This window comes from Bombina bombina, unplaced genomic scaffold (genome assembly GCF_027579735.1).
Source record: "Bombina bombina isolate aBomBom1 unplaced genomic scaffold, aBomBom1.pri scaffold_572, whole genome shotgun sequence".
NCBI classification, from domain to species: domain Eukaryota; kingdom Metazoa; phylum Chordata; class Amphibia; order Anura; family Bombinatoridae; genus Bombina; species Bombina bombina.
In genome coordinates, this window is record NW_026512403.1 from 56,573 (window position 1) to 62,500 (window position 5,928).

A 5,928-nucleotide genomic window follows, 5' to 3' on the forward strand; every position below is an offset into this window, starting at 1 on the left:
TGAGATATTGTAATATTGATGTTTAAGTTAAAAACTGGCTTTCTATTAAGACATTACAAATAATTTTCGATATTTAACACGTGGTTAAACCTGAAATGGGCGTTGAGTCTTGTATGTTCCATTTCCGGTTCTATTCCTTTATTTATTTATTTTTTAAATAGTTTATTCACATAACTGATATACGTGATAGATAACAACTGAGATTAATAAATGAATATAACAAAACTTGAAATAGACATGGAGTCTTTTATATTCCACTTCAGGTTCTAATCCTTAAAAAAAAAAAAAAAGTTTATCCATATAACAAATATATTTTATAAATAACGTAAAGTTTCTTTAACAGTTATTTAGATAATAATTATAGAAATAAAAATAAAAACTGTTTCCGCCCGGTTTCGAACCGGGGACCTTTCGCGTGTTAGGCGAACGTGATAACCACTACACTACGGAAACTCCTGCTGTAGTCAGTGTTCATTCACCTGTGAGAAATATCTTGTTAGTTGGTACTTCTTTTTATAAACATAACTACGAATTGGTTTTATTCGCTGCTTATGCGCTAAATTATATAATATTATTTTGCTTGGGTTATAACGCTGATTTCCCATCATGTATACACAATACTAACACAACAAAACATTACGTCCCTGGGTGGGCTTGAACCACCAACCTTTCGGTTAACAGCCGAACGCGCTAACCGATTGCGCCACAGAGACGTTGTGGTAATAGGGAACTGTACACAGTTTTATCTATGTATTAGGTTGGAGAAAAAACGTTACTATTAATTTAAACTCTTCAAATAAAGTCAGAAGAAAACCGTTCGAGAATTTAGTGTCCAATGCACATAAAATGCTGTTTTGTAATGTGTTTTTTATACACAGTGCACATAAAATGCTGTTTTGTAATGTGTTTTTTATACACAGTGCACATAAAATGTTGTTTTGTAATGTGTTTTTTATACACAGTGCACATAAAATGCTGTTTTGTAATGTGTTTTTATACACAGTGCACATAAGATGTTTTGTATTTTTATACACAGTGCACATAAAATGTTTTGTATTTTTATACACAGTGCACATAAGATGTTTTGTAATATGTTTTTATACACAGTGCACATAAAATGTTGTTTTGTGTTTTTTATACACAGTGCACATAAGATGCTGTTTTGTAATGTGTTTTTATACACAGTGCACATAAGATGTTTTGTGTTTTTATACACAGTGCACATAAGATGTTGTTTTGTAATGTGTTTTTATACACAGTGCACATAAAATGCTGTTTTGTAATGTGTTTTTTATACACAGTGCACATAAAATGCTGTTTTGTAATGTGTTTTTTATACACAGTGCACATAAAATGCTGTTTTGTAATGTGTTTTTATACACAGTGCACATAAAATGCTGTTTTGTAATGTGTTTTTTATACACAGTGCACATAAGATGTTTTGTATTTTTATACACAGTGCACATAAGATGTTTTGTAATATGTTTTTATACACAGTGCACATAAAATGTTGTTTTGTAATGTGTTTTTTATACACAGTGCACATAAAATGCTGTTTTGTAATGTGTTTTTTATACACAGTGCACATAAGATGCTGTTTTGTAATGTGTTTTTATACACAGTGCACATAAAATGTTGTTTTGTAATGTGTTTTATACACAGTGCACATCAAATGCTGTTTTGTAATGTGTTTTTGTATACACAGTGCACATAAAATGCTGTTTTGTAATGTTTTTTATACACAGTGCACATAAAATGCTGTTTTGTAATGTGTTTTTTTTATACACAGTGCACATAAAATGCTGTTTTATAATGTGTTTTTATACACAGTGCACATAAAATGCTGTTTTGTAATGTGTTTTTTATACACAGTGCACATCAAATGCTGTTTTGTAATGTGTTTTTATACACAGTGCACATAAAATGCTGTTTTGTAATGTGTTTTTTTTTATACACAGTGCACATAAAATGCTGTTTTATAATGTGTTTTTATACACAGTGCACATAAAATGCTGTTTTGCAATGTGTTTTTTATACACAGTGCACATCAAATGCTGTTTTGTAATGTGTTTTTCTACACAGTGCACATAAGATGTTTTGTATTTTTATACACAGTGCACATAAAAAGTTGTTTTGTAATGTGTTTTTTATACACAGTGCACATAAAATGTTTTGTAATGTGTTTTTATACACAGTGCACATAAAATGTTTTGTAATGTATTTGTATACACAGTGCACATAAGATGTTTTGTGTTTATATACACAGTGCACATAAGATGTTTTGTAATGTGTTTTTATACACAGTGCACATAAAATGTTGTTTTGTGTTTTTCATACACAGTGCACATAAAATGTTGTTTTGTGTTTTTCATACACAGTGCACATAAGATGTTGTTTTGTGTTTTTTATACACAGTGCACATAAAATGTTTTGTATTTTTATACACAGTGCACATAAGATGTTGTTTTGTGTTTTTTATACACAGTGCACATAAGATGCTGTTTTGTAATGTGTTTTTATACACAGTGCACATAAGATGCTGTTTTGTAATGTGTTTTTTATACACAGTGCACATAAAATGTTGTTTTGTAATGTGTTTTTTATACACAGTGCACATAAAATGCTGTTTTGTAATGTGTTTTTATACACAGTGCACATAAGATGTTTTGTATTTTTATACACAGTGCACATAAAATGTTTTGTATTTTTATACACAGTGCACATAAGATGTTTTGTAATATGTTTTTATACACAGTGCACATAAAATGTTGTTTTGTGTTTTTTATACACAGTGCACATAAGATGCTGTTTTGTAATGTGTTTTTATACACAGTGCACATAAGATGTTTTGTGTTTTTATACACAGTGCACATAAGATGTTGTTTTGTAATGTGTTTTTATACACAGTGCACATAAAATGCTGTTTTGTAATGTGTTTTTTATACACAGTGCACATAAAATGCTGTTTTGTAATGTGTTTTTTATACACAGTGCACATAAAATGCTGTTTTGTAATGTGTTTTTATACACAGTGCACATAAAATGCTGTTTTGTAATGTGTTTTTTATACACAGTGCACATAAGATGTTTTGTATTTTTATACACAGTGCACATAAGATGTTTTGTAATATGTTTTTATACACAGTGCACATAAAATGTTGTTTTGTAATGTGTTTTTTATACACAGTGCACATAAAATGCTGTTTTGTAATGTGTTTTTTATACACAGTGCACATAAGATGCTGTTTTGTAATGTGTTTTTATACACAGTGCACATAAAATGTTGTTTTGTAATGTGTTTTATACACAGTGCACATCAAATGCTGTTTTGTAATGTGTTTTTGTATACACAGTGCACATAAAATGCTGTTTTGTAATGTTTTTTATACACAGTGCACATAAAATGCTGTTTTGTAATGTGTTTTTTTTATACACAGTGCACATAAAATGCTGTTTTATAATGTGTTTTTATACACAGTGCACATAAAATGCTGTTTTGTAATGTGTTTTTTATACACAGTGCACATCAAATGCTGTTTTGTAATGTGTTTTTATACACAGTGCACATAAAATGCTGTTTTGTAATGTGTTTTTTTTTATACACAGTGCACATAAAATGCTGTTTTATAATGTGTTTTTATACACAGTGCACATAAAATGCTGTTTTGCAATGTGTTTTTTATACACAGTGCACATCAAATGCTGTTTTGTAATGTGTTTTTCTACACAGTGCACATAAGATGTTTTGTATTTTTATACACAGTGCACATAAAAAGTTGTTTTGTAATGTGTTTTTTATACACAGTGCACATAAAATGTTTTGTAATGTGTTTTTATACACAGTGCACATAAAATGTTTTGTAATGTATTTGTATACACAGTGCACATAAGATGTTTTGTGTTTATATACACAGTGCACATAAGATGTTTTGTAATGTGTTTTTATACACAGTGCACATAAAATGTTGTTTTGTGTTTTTCATACACAGTGCACATAAAATGTTGTTTTGTGTTTTTCATACACAGTGCACATAAGATGTTGTTTTGTGTTTTTTATACACAGTGCACATAAAATGTTTTGTATTTTTATACACAGTGCACATAAGATGTTGTTTTGTGTTTTTTATACACAGTGCACATAAGATGCTGTTTTGTAATGTGTTTTTATACACAGTGCACATAAGATGCTGTTTTGTAATGTGTTTTTTATACACAGTGCACATAAAATGTTGTTTTGTAATGTGTTTTTTATACACAGTGCACATAAAATGCTGTTTTGTAATGTGTTTTTATACACAGTGCACATAAGATGTTTTGTATTTTTATACACAGTGCACATAAAATGTTTTGTATTTTTATACACAGTGCACATAAGATGTTTTGTAATATGTTTTTATACACAGTGCACATAAAATGTTGTTTTGTGTTTTTTATACACAGTGCACATAAGATGCTGTTTTGTAATGTGTTTTTATACACAGTGCACATAAGATGTTTTGTGTTTTTATACACAGTGCACATAAGATGTTGTTTTGTAATGTGTTTTTATACACAGTGCACATAAAATGCTGTTTTGTAATGTGTTTTTTATACACAGTGCACATAAAATGCTGTTTTGTAATGTGTTTTTTATACACAGTGCACATAAAATGCTGTTTTGTAATGTGTTTTTATACACAGTGCACATAAAATGCTGTTTTGTAATGTGTTTTTTATACACAGTGCACATAAGATGTTTTGTATTTTTATACACAGTGCACATAAGATGTTTTGTAATATGTTTTTATACACAGTGCACATAAAATGTTGTTTTGTAATGTGTTTTTTATACACAGTGCACATAAAATGCTGTTTTGTAATGTGTTTTTTATACACAGTGCACATAAGATGCTGTTTTGTAATGTGTTTTTATACACAGTGCACATAAAATGTTGTTTTGTAATGTGTTTTATACACAGTGCACATCAAATGCTGTTTTGTAATGTGTTTTTGTATACACAGTGCACATAAAATGCTGTTTTGTAATGTTTTTTATACACAGTGCACATAAAATGCTGTTTTGTAATGTGTTTTTTTTATACACAGTGCACATAAAATGCTGTTTTATAATGTGTTTTTATACACAGTGCACATAAAATGCTGTTTTGTAATGTGTTTTTTATACACAGTGCACATCAAATGCTGTTTTGTAATGTGTTTTTATACACAGTGCACATAAAATGCTGTTTTGTAATGTGTTTTTTTTTATACACAGTGCACATAAAATGCTGTTTTATAATGTGTTTTTATACACAGTGCACATAAAATGCTGTTTTGCAATGTGTTTTTTATACACAGTGCACATCAAATGCTGTTTTGTAATGTGTTTTTCTACACAGTGCACATAAGATGTTTTGTATTTTTATACACAGTGCACATAAAAAGTTGTTTTGTAATGTGTTTTTTATACACAGTGCACATAAAATGTTTTGTAATGTGTTTTTATACACAGTGCACATAAAATGTTTTGTAATGTATTTGTATACACAGTGCACATAAGATGTTTTGTGTTTATATACACAGTGCACATAAGATGTTTTGTAATGTGTTTTTATACACAGTGCACATAAAATGTTGTTTTGTGTTTTTCATACACAGTGCACATAAAATGTTGTTTTGTGTTTTTCATACACAGTGCACATAAGATGTTGTTTTGTGTTTTTTATACACAGTGCACATAAAATGTTTTGTATTTTTATACACAGTGCACATAAGATGTTGTTTTGTGTTTTTTATACACAGTGCACATAAGATGTTGTTTTGTGTTTTTTATACACAGTGCTCATAAAATGTTGTTTTGTAATGTATTTTTATACACAGTGCACATAAGATGCTGTTTTGTAATGTGTTTTTTATACACAGTGCACATAAGATGTTTTGTATTTTTAT

At 29.0% G+C, this 5,928-nt stretch overlaps 2 non-coding genes across 2 annotated transcripts; both read right to left on the reverse strand.

Annotated features, from left to right (window-relative positions):
* Window positions 1–380: 380 nt before the first annotated feature.
* TRNAV-AAC (transfer RNA valine (anticodon AAC)) lies at window positions 381–453 on the reverse strand. Its single transcript has one exon. It is a non-coding gene; the product is annotated as a tRNA-Val (tRNA).
* Window positions 454–639: 186 nt separating this feature from the next.
* On the reverse strand, window positions 640–713 carry TRNAN-GUU (transfer RNA asparagine (anticodon GUU)). The gene has a single exon. It is a non-coding gene; the product is annotated as a tRNA-Asn (tRNA).
* Window positions 714–5,928: the final 5,215 nt, after the last annotated feature.